At 45.2% G+C, this 17412-nt stretch overlaps 1 protein-coding gene across 10 annotated transcripts in view; it reads right to left on the bottom strand.

Annotated features, from left to right (window-relative positions):
• SIPA1 (signal-induced proliferation-associated 1) overlaps positions 1-17412 on the bottom strand; it is a 215503-nt gene that overhangs the window by 179232 nt on the left and 18859 nt on the right. For 6 of the 10 annotated variants that reach the window (XR_011024852.1, XR_011024853.1, XR_011024854.1 and 3 more), the window contains exon 1: positions 11054-11179. The gene's annotated coding sequence lies outside the window, so the exon portion shown is untranslated. Of the gene's footprint in view, positions 1-11053; positions 11180-11666; positions 11779-11881; positions 11984-16453; positions 16554-17412 lie in introns of those variants that run through there. The other 4 variants (XM_068260904.1, XM_068260905.1, XM_068260908.1 and 1 more) reach the window with 3 other exon arrangements.

Raw genomic sequence — 17412 nt, 5'->3', positions numbered from 1 at the left:
TCTATCACCACGGGATGCTAAATGGCGTTCACATGATCACGCACCTGTACCCAGTCACAGGATCACTGCTCATCGCTCAAAAAAAAAATCAACGGTCGTCAGGACAATCAACTGAAAAATTGCAAGGCGGGGACACTTAAGCCAGGAATAAATATCAGTTTTACTTGCCTGGGGCTTCTACCAGCCCCTGCAGCCACCCCGTGCCCTCGCAGTCACTCACGGAGCCTCCGATCCCCCGCCACAAGCTAGTTTCGTTTTCACTGACAAGCCCTGACAGGGAGTCAGAGGGATTTCTGCGCTTGCGCAGGCCAGGCCACGCGTATTCTTCTTCATGTTCCCATCCTTAATAGCATCCTGCACAGGAGCAGGACGATATTGCGGACGGGAACGCGAAGAAAAATACACATTGGCCAGGCCTGTGGGGAAAACGAAACTAGCTGGCGGCGGGGGACCGGAGGCTCTGTGAGTGTGCGAGAGGCATGAGACGGCTGCAGGGGGCTGGTAGAAGCCCCAGGAAAGTAAAACTGATTTTTTATTCCTGCCTTAAGTGTCCCTTTAAGAGCTTGATTCACTAAGACAAATATCACACCTTATCAAAGTTAGCACGCCTTATCAAAGTTAACAAGCCTTATCAGAGTAGCATAGCGAGCACTACGAACCCGCAGGGGCTCAGGGCAGGACGAGTGGAGCTCTCGTCACTGCCAATTAGCAGGCATAAGTTCGCTATGCTACTCTGATAAGGCGTGCTAACTTTGATAAGGCGTGCTATTTGCCTTAGTGAATCAAGCTTTAAGTGTTTAAAAAAATATAGTGTGTCATTTAAGCTGACCAATTCAGTGATATTCTATGCTTTGCAAATATCCGTGATGTGTGTGTGCATGTGTGTATATATACACACACACATATGCAGTTTTTTGCACACTGCAAAAATAAAGATGCAACTCATAATGTACAGGAGGAAAATAATGGTACATGAATGACAGCTAAACACTCACTGAACACACATTGACTGTTCAGCTGCAATAAAGGAGTCACCTATTTCATGTTTGCTCAGCTTGTAAAAGGCATCTCATGTTTATTCTAGAGGGACCGTTGAAATGCTGTAAAACTATTACAAGCTGCCAGTCTGTCAGTGTTCTGCTACAGGCTGCCACTGCAGATGGGGGAGAGGTGTGAGGCGGCTGCTGTCGGACCTTCCTGTGTTTGCCAGGATCACTGCACTGCAAGACAGATTTCTATTATTCCTGACTCAGCTGATGTCCTGATTTGGTGTGTGTGTGGTGAAGGAACCATTCCCTTTGTCTATGGGGAGAGAAAAGGATTACTGAGCCAGTGTATGATTGGTCACATAGTTTCTGTTATAAAGCCTCACTCACACACCAGATGGCTGGCAACCAAATCCATTTGTTCATGATTAGTGTTGCTGACGATTTAGGAAAGATTGTTGTACAGTCACATTGCTCAGCTATCCGTCAAGCATCCTATCCTGTTCTATGTGGAGGGGCAATGGGAGGTGCGACAACCACAATAGCAGTCATCTGAGTTTAGTCCCGCATGGCAGACTGCTAAAGAGAAGGCCAATGACATCAGAGGAAACCTGTACAAATAATCCTCTTGGGCAAAATAAAAATGTAGTGGGCTTTACTTGCGCATGCTGCATAGTGATCTCAAATTGTGCTGAAATTAGTCATTTTTTGTAAACATCGTACAGCCAAAGGTGTAACTTCAAAGCAACATTTGGAGAGGGCCTTCAACCTTGTGCACACTTCATCGATGATGCCCTCCATCTCCTCTGACCCTATGAATAGACATGCACAGTTACACCATACATAGATTCCACAGCGCATACACTGTATGGATTGCCTGCCCGCACATATTTCTACCAACCGATTTCCTCAATCCACTACACTAACCCATCCTGCACCCCTCCCTCAGCTTTAAACACTTCCTTTCTCCGCGGTTTATGGCCTGGGGCCCACTGGGAGTGATTACCGGCAACTGGCAAAGATCTCTAAGGCCACGTTCACATCATGTAACGCAGATGGCCGTGCGTTCGGAACGCAACGCGTACGAACGCACGCCATCTGCGTTTCTATGCGTTGCGTGGCTGATCCCATTCTCTGAAAGTGAATGGGTCAGCTGCACGTTTTGTGAAAAAATGCGTGCAGCATGTGTTCCCGGACCGCACTGGTCCGGAACGCATGCAGTGTGAACATCAGACAGTGCAGTCTATGCACTTTCTGATGTCCTGCGTGTCGTCCTCCGGCACTCGTTGCCATGTAGTGTGAACGGGGCCTAACAGTAGAACCCTATGGAGATGGTTCCACTCACAGAATTGCAGTATTTCAAGATCGATCCCATCACTGGCTGCAGAGACACATTGTGGTTGCTCCGGGAGTCGTGGTGAAATTGCAGCACTTCAATGACTCGAGAAATTACCGGCGCTTTGTGATTTCCCACAAAGCTCTCGTAGTGGGTCCATAGCCTAAGGCTAATGCCACAGAACCCTAAGGGCTGGTTCAGACGGACGCTTGCAGAGCATTCACAGCCAGCGTTTGGGGCTTGGTGTTAAACGCTCCCATTCAAGTGAATGGGAGCGTTTGTACCAAGCTTTCAAGCGCGTTTGCACGAACGCGGCGTTCGGGTCCCGATTTTCCCTGGCGTTCAAGGAGCCCCTGGAAGCTACATGTAGCTTCCAGGGGTGGTTAACCGCGACAGCTAATGTCCCTCTAGGGGAAGAAAAAACGCGACCGCATCCGAACGCAACATGAACGCTGCTGCCGCAACCGCGACGCCAACGAACCCGACGCCTCCAAACGTCCGTCTGAACCAGCCCTAAAGCCTGCTGCACAATCAATGATACAAGCCTGATTATACAAATGTATCTCTTTTGTGTAATATGAGGGATGACCTGAAGTATCCATTCACAGTAAACTCAGGTTACCCATCTACTACACAGATGTGGTAAAACTACTACACTGTGCAGCACACAAGGTGCGTCAAAGATCAGACAAGGTGAGCGAGGGGAACAATGCTTTCTGCCTGTGCTCGGCCGAGTGAATCTGCAGGGCTGACCACTGACCAAGGGGTCAGGGTCCACTGTACTCACACTAAATTTACAGCAGAAATGGTATTAGTCGCCTCTGTCGAGCTTCATTTAGCATGTACACAATGCTTAAAGAGACACTGAAGTAAAAAAATGACTATATAATGATTTGTACGTGCAGTACAGCTAAGTAATAAAGCATTAGGAGCAGAGACATAAGTCTAATATTGTTTCCAGTACAGGAATAGTTAAGAAACTCCAGTTGTTATCTATGCAAAAGAGCCATTGAGCTCCATGACTTTCAAAGTCACAGAGAGTCTTCTGAAGCTTGTTATCGCAACAGTCAGTCATTGTATTTCCTTTTTCTCTGCAGAGGACAGGTTAATAGTTTACTGGCCTGCTCTGTAAAATCATTTAGAATGCTGAGTGTAATGTGTAAACTGCAAATATTAGAGAATGATGCAATGTTATAAGAAAAACACTATATAACTGAAAATAAAAATATGAGAATATTTTCTTTGCTACTAATGTTCTAGTAATTATCCATACTACACAACCAATTCATGATATCATAATTTATTTTTTTCGCTTCAGTGTCTCTTTAAGGTTGGATATAATCTACCCATTCACACTAAAATCTCAGAACGTTGGACACTGCCTGCTAACATTCAGTCAGTTTGAAACACACCACTTCAGTCACATGGTCGTGTCAGCTGAGGACACACCTCCCTTCTGGCTGACAACCTATAAAGACTTCAGATTTAGGGCCCTTCCACACCCGCAATCACGGTGGGCTGCAATCGCGATTCATCATATTTTCCAGCACACGTTTTGCTGTGATTTTCGTGTGTGATCGGCAGACGCAAATGCCTTTCCCAACGTGGAAAAAAAAAGCTGTGGGAAGTTTTTTTCAAATAGAAGATCACAAAAATTGTACCGAAGCGCAGCAGTGTGGAAGGGCCCTAAGTGAGCAGGCAGCTGAGAATTGCAGAGGAGAAGCTTCATCTGTTAATTACAGCATATTTTCTTTGGCAAAAACTGCAGTATGGTGTATAAACCTTTTTTTGTTTAATAAATATCAAAGAGGAACTGTAGTGAAAATAACATCATGAATAAAACTGCTTATTGCTTACAATATTCATTTAGAGATTTAGTCAGTGTTTGCCCCATGTAAAATCTTTAGACATCTTTAGTTCTACCAGGTGATCTGTACGGAATGTTCGTTACTGAGCGTTCTATGCACAGCGGGAGATATGGCTTTCTCAGCAGTTGGACAAATCAATTATTTCCCACAATGCAACAAAATTCACAGGCAGTAAACTGTCAGGGTCATAACATCACACTGTAGGAGGGGTTTCACCACAATATTGACCATACAGACCCCCTCCCCGATGATCTATTCGAGTAAAGGTAAAGATTTCACGTGGGAATGGGATATTGGCTACTGATTGGAATGATGTTCAATCTTTGGTTAAAGTTCTATCAGTTGCATATGAAAAAAAACAAAACTGCAACAACATAGGCTTTGTGCACCCTCTAGATTTCTGTCACCCATAGTCACTTTATGGTTATCCTGGCACTTCGCAATCGTTCTCCCCCTGCCCCTCCATAGCACAGAACAGGCTCCTCAGCAGGGGGTTGAGCAGTGTGTCTGTGTAATGACTGCATTTGTAAAATGTCCTCTGAAACTATCACAACTGATCATTTCAGATGAGATAACACAAATGCAAATATGTAGCTTAACTACTCTGTGTCGCCTAACGCATATTGACGGCTGCAGAGAGGCTCTGTTGTTCCTCCTGGACGCCATATGGTGTCATCTCACGAGGAGCAGATTAGATGGGAGCTTGCGCTCGCACAAGCTCCCGTCACTATAAACAAACAGCTGCAGTGAACAGCCTGCCAGTGGCTGATCAGCGCTGGCAGGCTGTTCTTTTGATGCAGCGCTGTACAGAGTATATTATCTTGTCACTAACTGTCCCTCTGATGGGCTCACAATCTAATCCGTGCCATAGCCATATAATTAATACAGTGTAAGGCTAATTTAGGGGGAAAAGGGGAAGGGAGGGGGGAGATTAAAAAAAAATGAAAAAAAAACTATTTTTTATTATTAATAATAACATTAATAATAATAATAATAATAATAAAAAAAATACTAGCAGCAATCAGATACCACCAAAAGAAAGCTCTATTAGTGAGAAGAAAAGGAGGTAAAATTCATTTGGGTGCTATGAGCAATAAACCGTTAAAGTTGTGAAGAGCGAAACTGTAAAAAATGGCCTGGTCACTAGGGGGGTATAAACCTCTGGTCCTCAAGTGGTTACGCTCTATCATAGGATGAGATGAAAGCCTGGAACATAGTCTATGTGTACTGCTTTTCTATGAAGAAGCAAGTTCAGAGCTAACTGAAGTGATTTCTGTTCCAGCTCCTGTTTGCTCAGTTTGGAGAGTTTTACAAACATGCTTGAAAATGAGAGAAGCGTCTGCTATGAACTTTCGTCATCAAAGTGCACTTGTGGTCCTCATACTGTGAAGCTCTCTCTAGCAATATAAAGAGGAAACCGCCAAAGAAATAACGTTTTATTACAAGATTACCTCACATATTAGGAAGTGTTACCAGTTAAAGGTGAATACCAGGTGGGCTGACCATGCACAGTACGTTTATATGTATTGTTTATCTGTAACACAGGACTGGCTACCAAATTCTGTTCACAGTCAGGCAACACAGCACAGTCAACATAAGCAGCGCTGTGTCCTTCCCTTTCTGCTCTCTGCAGCGGATCAACACAGCATGGGCAAAGCCACTCCCCCAGTCACCTGACTGGACAATTCCATTTTTCAGTCCACTTTTGTTAGAAATGGATTGGGATTGTTCTGACTGGTTGCAGTACAGATGTCTAGTGAAATACTGAAAGGGGCCATACTCCATGCCCTGCCAACAGCAGCAGTGTCGAGCAATGTGCACCACTGCTTAGGTGAACAGACCCATGTATGTCCCCCTCAGTGTCAGATCTCCCTGCTACCCCAGGCTGCATGCATTCCCATGTAATGTCATGTTCAGTGTGCCCCATTGTGTAGTAGCAGCCCCTATGCCATATGTAGCCTCCATCGTGCTCTGCACCATTTCATGTGTTCTAGCTTTTGCAATGCAGCCCTTTGTTTTACAGATCCCAGCTGTGCATCCCCTCTTATACTGTTTATCCACTTTCCTCCTCTGTGTGTAGCAAGCTCCCACTTCCTCCTACAGCACCCTGTTCTATATATAGCCCCCACTGTACAGCAGCCTCCTCTTTCATGTCAACCTCCATCCCCCATATAGCTTCACTTGGAGCCTCCCATGATGCATGTGCACCAGCCATCTCTTTCATGGCAACCCCAACCCCACCAGACACTTTCACATGGAGCCACCCATGCATGTGCAGAAACCCGCTAACCCCGCCCCCCTACCACCACCACACACACACTTTCACATGGAGCCCCCCATGTATGTGCAGAAACCCCATAACACACACCCCTACCACCACCACACACACACTTTCACATGGAGCCCCCCATGTATGTGCAGAAACCCCGTAACACACGCCCCTACCACCACCACACATACACTTTCACATGGAGCCCCCCATGTATGTGCAGAAACCCCATAACACACCCCCGGGGCCACCACCACACACACTTTCAACACAGCACCTTTTAAGTTGCCCTGTAACCATACGATCTCCTGAACAATATCCCAAACGATTGTCCAACCTGATTGGAAACAATCGTTTGGGAACACCAAAATATAATCAGATTAATAGAATCAATCTAAAATTCAGATAGCTGGAACGATCAATAGATGGATCATTTGTCGTCAATCAGCACCATTAACTACCCGTACTGCACGTTCGTCCGGGAGATTGTACTCTTAATGAGCTGTGGTTTATGTGACCTTTGCACGGGTCAGCTACATTTACTGACTGTATTTAATATACATTCAATCATTCTCTATTGAACACATTGTTGATTGATTGTAGATTTATGTATGTGCCTAGTGTTAAGCTCTATTGCCAAAAACTTACAAAAGTAAAAAATGCTTACGTTAACCCTGCTTTTCTACTAATGGATACAAGCTGCTAATCTGCAGCTTTAAGGTCCGTACACACGCCGGACTTTAGGCAACGACGGGTCCGTCGTTGCCTCCCGCTGGGTGGGCGTGCCAGCGACAGTCCGGCGTGTGTACGCTCTGTCGTCAGACTGATACGGCTGTTTCTGAGCGATCCGCCCGGCGGATCGCTCAGGAACAGCCGTATCAGTCTGACGACAGAGCGTACACACGCCGGACTGTCGCTGGCACGCCCACCCAGCGGGAGGCAACGACGGACCCGTCGTTGCCTAAAGTCCGGCGTGTGTACGGACCTTTAGTTATGTGATTTTCTCATCATACATAGAGCTACAATCCAGTGAAAACAAACACTGATGCAAAGATGTATCATTTGAGTCAAGGTTTGATGAAGTCTTTTGTTGCCTGTGACTTCAGATCTGGCTATGCTGTGACAGGAAAATGATCAGCTCTGAAGCATCTCCTATAATTAGGAACAATTGGATTAGGCTGCAGAGATTCTCTGACATGATTCCCCATTGTGGCAGCGTGCCTGGCTGGACTGGAGATCATACGAAATCCTGAAAACCAGCCCGATGCTTTCCAGAAACAGGTAACTCGGAGGGAAGAGGGGTATGGATAATCCAAAACAACAATAGAAACGGTTTCTTGCCTCAGAAGGAACAAAATACAACAGATCTGTTCTCAGTGTTCAATACCTTTTTACCTCACACTCTTTTCTCCCTAAGAAACCTTTTTCTATTATTGTTTCGGATTATCCATATCCATTTTTTTATTGGGGGGGGGGGGTGCCTCTTCCCTTCCAGTTACCCCCCTCCCCTACCAGTTTATTGGAGGTATTTGTTCTAAGTTCCTTGAACTTACAACAGCATTTTGTAGTGTGACCCTCCTGATACCAAGAACCTAAAGAGCCCGAGTGAGGACGGGTTTTCCACACTTGCCATCATACTGTGGTTGCGAGTATTGCTTTCCTCACTTGAGGGTATCACTCTTCTACACCCCTTATTTCTTTATTTTGAAATCACAAAAGGCTACACTATACAGGGCTCCCGGAGTCCTTTTTTTTTTTTTCTTCCTTTTCTGGAAGGATCTTTGGACTTCCCAGACGCATTCATGTAAAAAAGGGGCCTGTAAATAAGGGCTCGGGGAATGGCACTAGTAAAATTACTGATATTCTACTACTTAATTCCAGTAGTAAAATAACGGTAATCTTTACCGATGTTTTACTATGTCTCAACCTACCCTACTCTACCCTCAGAGGTTTCCCATCTCCTTCTCAACCCCACCATTAGCCGCACACGCTCCCCGGCATGTACAAGTGTGCGTTACTGCACCTGAGCAAGTACAGCGCCGTGCCTGTGTAGTAAGCCGAGGAGGGAACACGGCTGCAAACTAAAAGAGGGTGGCAGTGAGGTCACTTAGGTAAGCATCTGGTTTTTTTTTTTTTAAATGTTTTTATTTCATCTTGAGTTTGCTTCAAATTGCAGCTACGAAGGTTAATTTTGGTGCTGAAGTTCAGGTAAAGTATCATGAATGAGGTGAATGAGCGGCAGTGAACTCTGTTGGTGGTGAACTCAAGGCAGTGCCGGTAACGCCAAATACTACAGGTAGGAACAGTGACAGTGGGGATAGAGTCGGAGGAGTTCGGCTGTAGCCGTGGCCCGTGGAGACTTTGGTTACTGGCGCTTTAAAGCAGTGATGTTGGTGGGAACCATGGGTAGGTAGGTGGTGTAAGTAGGTGGGAGGTTAGTATTAGTAGTAGGTAGGGGGGAGGTTAGTGTGAGGAGTAAGTAGGGGGGAGGCTAGTGTTAGGAGTAGGTAGGGGGAGGTTAGTGTTAGTAGTAGGTAGGGGGGAGGTTAGTGTGAGGAGTAGGTAGGGGGAGGCTAGTGTGATGATAGGATTAAATAAGGTGATAGTAGAATATTGTTAACGATAATCTTCTATCAGGACCGAGTACACCTCACAAACAATTTAACACACTGCACTTTTTAAATGTACGCAGCTGAAGGCTGCTGAGGAGGAGATGAGATCTATGAATTGGTGAATCAAGTATTTTTCTGCACATTTGCATCCCAAAACTTTTTTTTTCATGCAGAATTGATTTTAGGCCCGGTTCATATTAGCGTTTTTTTACGGAACCGGACATACGGATCAGGCCAGCTGGATCCGGTGAAAACGGTCCATTTTACAGCCAGTGTGTTGTAAAACATCTGTTTTCATTGGTTCCTATATGCTGCAAAACCTTCCGGTTCCGTTCCGCTGAGCGAAACAGTCCGGAAAATTGGGCCCTGCAGCATTTTGGACCACGGAACCGTACGGCCGGTTCCGTTGCCAAACGCTAATGTGAACCGGGCCTAAAACAGTGTTTTATTATGTTATTATAGCTGTATTATCATGCCTATAGGAAAAAAAACACTCTGCACCTAAACTGGTGCATAATAAACTGGTCAGGTTTGCAAGATCCCTTTTGATCTCCAGTGATCTCATCACAGCCCAGTGTGTCATCATCACAGACTATTGCCAGCCGTATTCTGCAACAATGCGCCTCCTAATCCTAAATATCGCTGTCACGCCTGGAAACAATGGGGATTGCCAGAATGGTGAGCAAAGAGCTGAGCTAGGTACGGCATTGTCTCCCAGTTCATTGTAGAGAGGAGCCGACATACATCTGATGAATAATTGATTACAGTACAGGATGAATGGAGGAGCAGAGTAAACTGAGCAGGAGGGGGGGGTCGGTGTAAAAGAGGAGGCCATAGCTTCGCTGTGATTACTACTTAACCACAAACAGAGGTCTCTTTGTATAAAGGAAAACTATTAGCAATAAGTACTTGCCCATTATTATAAAAAAAAAAATGTATGTCCTACAAATCAAATTTGCTTTTGTGTGAAAAAAACAAACCCATACTGGACATCATGTTAGCGTGAAATCACATCTGCAGTTCACGCTTGCCCCTGAGAACACATCATTCCAGCATAACACAGTCTACGAAACATGATTCTCATATTAATCTAGCGGAACAGACCATACGACCATTCAGTAATCAGATAGAGTTTCTTACGGCTGAGAACTACAAAGACCAGGATGCATTGCTCCCCTCAAAGCTACCAGCTGAATGACTAATTCATGCACTGAAAGATAAGATGACCTCACTCCAAATTACATCTCTCTCCCCCTCTCCCACCCATTGACAAGCCGTGCATCCCTCTAATCCCCCCCCCCCCACCACCACCGCACCTCTCTTCCCCTCCTCTCCCCACATCCTTCCCCCCCAGTCGCGATCTGTCACTTCCTCTGTCTGTTTCTGCTCCACATGCCCTTTTTCCTCTGTCATCTGAGCAGAAACTGCAGAACTGGATATATAAAAAAAAAACAAAAAGCTTTCAGGGATGGAGAACATAAAGTTCCCTTCCAAGCGAACAGAAAAAGCGTGTCCTGCAACCATAACAATGCAAAGCAGAAGTCGCTGTGTCTTCCAAGCCACTCGACTGAATAAAGAGCAGCACAATGCAGCACGTGTGTGGCCAAAACCCGGGCAGAGCAACCGTAAAACACTTCCTATACTCCACCGGCCATGTAGACACTACAGTAATACAGCATATCATTAAACATCACACATATGTCACACACACACACGGAGCGATGGGGAGGAAGTCACAGACGGATCGTGCTTGGCATATAGACATGTAAACAGTCTGCTGGCACCACGTATGGCAGACTGGTAGAAGCTGATGAATACACATACAAATCATGGCATAGGCAAGGCTGAACCAAGCAGCGGTTGTACTGCCAGCACACATGCACATGTCACAGGCTCACGCCAAAGTATGGAAAAAATAAGACAAATGACACACAAACACATATACACAGAGATACAGATCAGAGTAGAGGGCTGTCAAATACCTGCTTTTCCCCCCAGTAATCTGATTCTCCCCTTTTCTCTCTTCTGTCCCTCAATCCCTCTCTTTTTCTTTCACACAGCTGCAGGCTGCTGCTTCATCTCTGACAGTTTCCTCCCATCAGCATCTCCTCCTCTGACCCCTCTCTTCCTCCAACTCCCCCCCTCCACTTCCTCACTGCCTTCCTCCCATCCTCCCCCTGCAGGGTGTCACAGTGAATAGAGAACCATGAACCTATCCTTCCTCACACAGGGTGACGTGCAAAAAAACATCTGAGGCACTATTGTTATTACCATTTGTCAAAAGCCGGAATACGATCTAACGCTTGTTTAACCCTACGCGTCTCCCAAGCTTTGCATGTAGCTAATCTACATTGTTAAGCTTTTGAGTGGAGATCTGGTGGAATTATATGTGTGTACTCTGTACTGTTTTATAGGTTTCCAGATCTGCTTTATTTAGTTTATAAATTATAAATAGGACATTGCACGTTCGTTTGTCTGCATCTGTAGCCTCAATGAATAATACACTACTATAGTAATGACATATTAATGCATATAAAAAAAAGACAATTGTATGGATGGGGTAAAAAAAGGGGAAAGAGAGGGAATAAAACATACTTCTTTAAAGGGCATCTGAGTCTGTCGCTGCGTCCTTGAAGGTGCTCAGCACTCTGCATTGCAGGGACCATGAATTCTGTGATAGCTTAGAGGAAACGCAATTTCTTTTCCGCTAAAGGGGAACATAAAAATATCAACAGTTTTATCCAACAGTTTCATAAACTGTGGGCAAATAGCTATACACGCTGCTGAAACACAAGTGGGAAATATTTTACCTGCCAAAACATCTGTAGGTACGTTCAGCTAAACCTGTGACTAGAAAGCTGAAAACATCAGCAGCTGTGTGCCTACACTGATCTCTGAAGATAAGCGACATAGTATGGGCTAAGCCCCACCCCCTAGCCTGCTTACTGGACATTGCAGGTATGCAGTGTATAACTGATGACCTCATCATTCTGCTCCCACCTCCTGTAACTAAACTTCAAATGTTAGCAGTGCTGCAAATCATTTTGAGTTGATGCAGCATTATGCAAATGTTGAACATGACGCAATCACATCCTGCAGAGGTAAAATTAGATTGGTCCATTTTCAAGTGGAATAAATTTGCATAGTCCTGCAGCAACTCAAAATTATTTGCATCTCATTGTACAGAACCTAATTGACTCACTGTGTGACCTTTCCCTTCTAGCTTGTGAATGCCATTGTGAAAGGAGTATATGAATTTAATAAAAGGGCAGCATTTGGTACTTGAGCAGGCAGCATGTAAACAGTGAATGCAATGGTTGGGCACTGAGCACATTACTAGAATAACTATGATATTTTTAACCACTCTGGACCTCCTAACGCAGGATGGCGGCCGCAGAGTGTCTCTCTTGTTCCTCCACAACGCACCGGTGCATCATCTCACTCATCGCAAGATTAGCAGGGAATGAGTGCAAGCGCGAGCGCGCGTTCCCTGCAGGAGGAGTGGGGAGACGGTCATGAAAAGCCTGCCAGCCTCCGATCAGAGCTGGCAGGCTGTAAATCGAAAAAAAAAAAAACAGCCAACATCATTGGTGGGGGACAGCTCTGTCACTGAGCTGTCCCCAGGAGAGGCACATAATTGAGTCCCTCTGATAGGCTGATGCCTATGAGAGGTGTTTGACATGGTGGGATCTCGGGGAGAGGGAAAAAATAAGAAAACATTAGCTTATTTTATTAAAAAAAAAAAAACTTTTTGAATTCATAAAACACAAAAAAACATCACAGCAGCAATCAGATCCCACCAACAGAAAGCTCTGTTGGTGGGAAGATAAGGAAGTAAAATTAATTTGGGTACTAAGTTGTATGAATGCGCAATAATTCGTTAAAGCTACGCAGTGCTGAATTGTAAAAACACGATACACATGACATCATTTGTATGTGAATTGCGTTTTTGCGAATGTGCGCTCGCTGCACATCTAATGCAAATCAATGGCATTGTATTTGTTGTGTATTTTAATTACCTGCAGAAAAAAATGTTCTAAATGTACTGGATAGATGTTTTTATGTTTGTTTGTTTTTGCAACTGACATGTGACATTTTCAATGGAAATGGGAATGTTTGCTTTCCAAATGCAAAAATTCACACGAGAATACCAACATTTACATAAATAAGGCCAGTAGTGGCAAAACCCACAGGAAATAGAGGGGAGGGACAGGAAGTTATAAACTTCAAAAAACAAAATTGAACAGCATATTTTTGCCTTCACAACACAGGGCCGACTTCAGGGCAGTACAGGAGGTACGGCTGTATGGGGCCCTAAGGCAGTCTGGGGCTCAAACTGTGGCAGTTCCACATGGGCCCTAGCGGTCGATCACTACCGTGGCGTGGCCCCTTTAAACCACATGAGCTGTGTGGTGAAATGCTGTTGATGCCAGCTGCTGTATGTCCCCTCTACCCCTTATGCATAACTGGAGGATACATGGCAATGCAGGGGGGGGGGGGGGGAGGACTTCAATGGCCCTGCCCCTGCATGTGGCTCCACCCCCTTAGGAGTCTAAAATGGCAGGTGGAGGAGACCTGCTACACCAAGAGGCCCCACTACAATACACCTATCACGACCTACATGTGATTTGTGATTGTGACTTATCATGTGGAGGCACAGAGAAGTAAGGAACCCCAGTAGGTTTGCCCAATATGGGGCCCAGAAAATTCTGATGGCTGCCCTGTCACAGCGCATAGACAGATAGTCAAAATTGCACACAAAAATTTGCATATGTAGATTTAGATTAATAAAAAAAAATGTTATCAAGAATTGCTCTTACAAGTGTGAAGGCACCATTATGCTACACGGATCTCAGAGTGTTTTCTGGCTACTATTTGCTCCATTTAAAAAAAAAGAAAAATAGGAAGTCATGGGCAAGTTCACAAACACTTAGTCGACATGGTATGAGTGTTTTCACACCATACTTAAGATAGATGAATGGAGCTTCCTGTGTACATGTTACCGCATGCCCCAAAAAATAATTGGTAATGCATGAAGTGAAATAGTTGATATCGCTTTAAGCAGACAAAAACGTCTGAAAGCTAGCCTTAGTTTGTTGTAATGGGCTTCTCTGTATGTTCCTACTAAAGTGATCCTATTGCTGTAAAATGTATATATGTAATGTTGTCCACTTGTAACTTGGTTATACCAATCATTTTTTATTTGTCCATTTTAAAGGAAACCTGTAATAAAGTAAGAAAAAAATGTCAAAGGGAACCCGAGGTGAGAGGGATATGGTGGCTGCTATTTATTTCCTTTTAAACAATTGCAGTTGCCTGGCAGTCCTCTTGATCCTGTGTCTCTAATACTTTTAGGCATAGAACCTGAACAAGCATGCAGATCAGGTACGCTAAGGGCCCGTTCACACTAGGGGCGTTTTCTGCCTTTTTTCAAGAGCAGGTGATTTTCAAAATCGCCCACAAAACGCTTGTGCAATTATTCCCTATGAGAGAGAAAAATGAGGTATCTTACCTCAATGACAACGGAGGCTCCCTATGCTACATGATTTCTGTAATTTGGCACTGTATTGGCCTGAGGAAGCGGGCTCAGACCCGCGAAACGCGTTGCCTGTGCTCAAATAAAATGACTCCAGGGTTTTGACTCAGACACTACGTATTCCAGAAGATCGACAGGGCTGCCAGGCAACTGGTATTGTTTACGATGGCAGCCTCCATGTCACTCTCACCTTCGGTTCCCTTTAAACTTACCTGGAGCTTCTACCAGCCCCCTGCAGATGTCCTGTGCCTGCACCGGGACAAAATGATCCTCCAATCCCCCGCCACGGCTTACTTTCGGTTTCACAGTCGGCGGTCCACTGTGCCTGTGCGGCTTCGCTCCCATCGCTGGTAGCGTCCTGCACAGGTTCAGTAAGAGGCCACACAGGCGCAGTGGCCGTCAACTTGTAAGTCAGTGAAACCGAAAGTGAGCCACGGCAGGGGACCGGAGGATCGTTTTGTCCCGATCGTTTTGTCCTGGTGCAGGCACAGGACGTCTGCAGGGGGCCAGTAGAAGCCCCAGGTGAGTTCATAAGTTCAATTCTTTTTTTTAGTTTATTACAGGTTTCCTTTAACACTTTTCAACTTTAGAGTTGAAAAGACTGGTTTGTTTTCCTTGCATATTACTGCCCCCCTCCCCCCCAAAAAAAATTTGGAAAAAAACTACTGTATGTGGGGGGAGGCAAGGAACACTTATGGAGTTATGGTTTTGTTGTGCCAAATTATGCCATGTGACGTGTGTAGGCACTAAAATCCTGATAAGTGTGCTTCCTGTCTGGGAATTTCAGGACAGTTACCTCATTTGTGCATTTGATTCTCACATGCGTGTTATTACATTACAATAATTAATTTAGAAATAAATATAGAAGGAATAAAAATGTAATTTATCAATCAGTTACAATAATTAAATAAGCACGCCCTTTGTCCTACTGTGCTGTAAAATAGAAAGCAATACGTAAGTGGATCACTGGAATATTATCAGGTGGGTTAAAGGACAACTGAAGCTAGAGGGATATGGAGGCTGCCATATTAGTTTCCTTTTCAGCAATACCAGTTGTCTGGCTGCCCTGCTGATCCTCTGCCTGTAATACTTTTAGCCATAGCCCCTGAACAAGCATGCAGCAGATCAGGTTTCTGACATTATTGTCAGATCAGATTAGCTGCATACTTGTTTATGGTGTAATTCAGACACTGCTGCAGCTAAACTGACCAACAGGACTGCCAGGCAACTGGTATTGTTTAACATGAAATAAATATGGCAGTCTCCATATCCCTCTCACTTCAGTTGTCCTTAAGGGCACATGAAGGAGAAAAACAATGGGCTTGATTCACAAAGCGGTGCTAACTGTTAGCACGCCTGTGAAAACCCCCTTAGCACGTCTAAACGAGCTTTTCGCGCGCAAAACTTAACGCGCGCACTGCACAGAGCGCAGGGTGCTCCGCGCGAAGTGCCCATTAAAGCCTATGGGACTTAGCGCGCATAGGACTTTGCGCGCATAAAACTTAACGCGCGCACAAAGTTAGCGCGCGATCTGATTGAGAAATCCGGTGCTAACCTACTTAGCACCCTGGTTAGCATGCCTAAAGACTTTAGACGTGCTAAGTAGGTTAGCACCGCTTTGTGAATCAAGCCCAATGTGTTTCCCGGATTGCAAGTCAATGCAAAAAAGAAAGAAAAGAAAAAAAGATGGTAAATAGGATGTGTCTACACTGTCACTAAATGCAAATGCACAACGCAATCGCCAGACAACAAATGCAAAGTCCCAATCTGCTGCATTTTTCTGCAGCCGCAATGGAAGCCTACGCGAACAGACAGTGTCTGTTCACACTGCACAAAAATTGCATACCTGTCCCATGGAAATTCGTGTACCATTGTCCCCACTCGTTCTAGAGACCAGGAAGCATACGGCATCCTGATGGTTTGCAAAACATCCAATGGGAATCCTCCTGCAATATAGAAAATTGTTATTGGTTCATGTGGACCAGTAAGAATCCTCCCTGTTGCTAGCTAGGATCCTAAAGAAGTATGGGCGGACAAGTGAACAGATTGGTAGTGAGGCAAACGCAGCGGCCAATGTGAGCTACAGCAGTGCATACACTCGGGATGTGAGAGCAACCTGGATGGGTGCCCTTACCACGCCGTTTACGCACACACTGCATTTCCAGTGTAGTTTGGACCCGGCCTTATCCACATTGACTGTGTCAGACATGCTGGCAGCTGTCAATAGCACCCTCTGCTATCACAATCTGATGAATTATAAAAATCTTTTGTTTGATATTTGTTTGTGGTATGTGTAACTAGGTCTGTGGTGGGGGTGTGGTTGGAGGTGTGGCAGGGCCATCTGTTATGGGTTTTTACACTATGGGCTTGATTCACAAAGCGGTGCAAAGTGTTTGCACGCCAGTGAAAAGCCCCTTATCACGCCTAAACTCACTTTAGGCGTGATAAGAAGAAACTCGCGCGAAGTTACCGCGCGTACGCGCGTAAGTGCGCGCGCAGCACCCGACGCTTCGCGCGAAGCTCCCATTAAGCCCTATGGGACTTTGCGCGCGCACTCACGGGCGTACGCGCGAACGCGCGTACGCGCGGTAACTTCGCGCGAAGAGCAGGAAAAAGCGGTGATAACTCAGTGGTGAAAAGGTCATCACGCCTAAAGTCTTTTAGGCGTGATAACTGGGTTATCACCGCTTTGTGAATCGAGGCCTATGTGTTATATTGAGTTGAGTCCCACTTGCTAAAAATGGGATGCGACGCAACTCAACGCAATGCATAAAAGGACAACGAGGTGACATGTGACATGATGAG

This window comes from Hyperolius riggenbachi, chromosome 11, assembly GCF_040937935.1.
Source record: "Hyperolius riggenbachi isolate aHypRig1 chromosome 11, aHypRig1.pri, whole genome shotgun sequence".
Classification (NCBI taxonomy): Eukaryota; Metazoa; Chordata; class Amphibia; order Anura; family Hyperoliidae; genus Hyperolius; species Hyperolius riggenbachi.
Note: the sequence above shows the minus strand (reverse complement) of the source record. Positions and strands in the feature narration are given on the sequence as shown.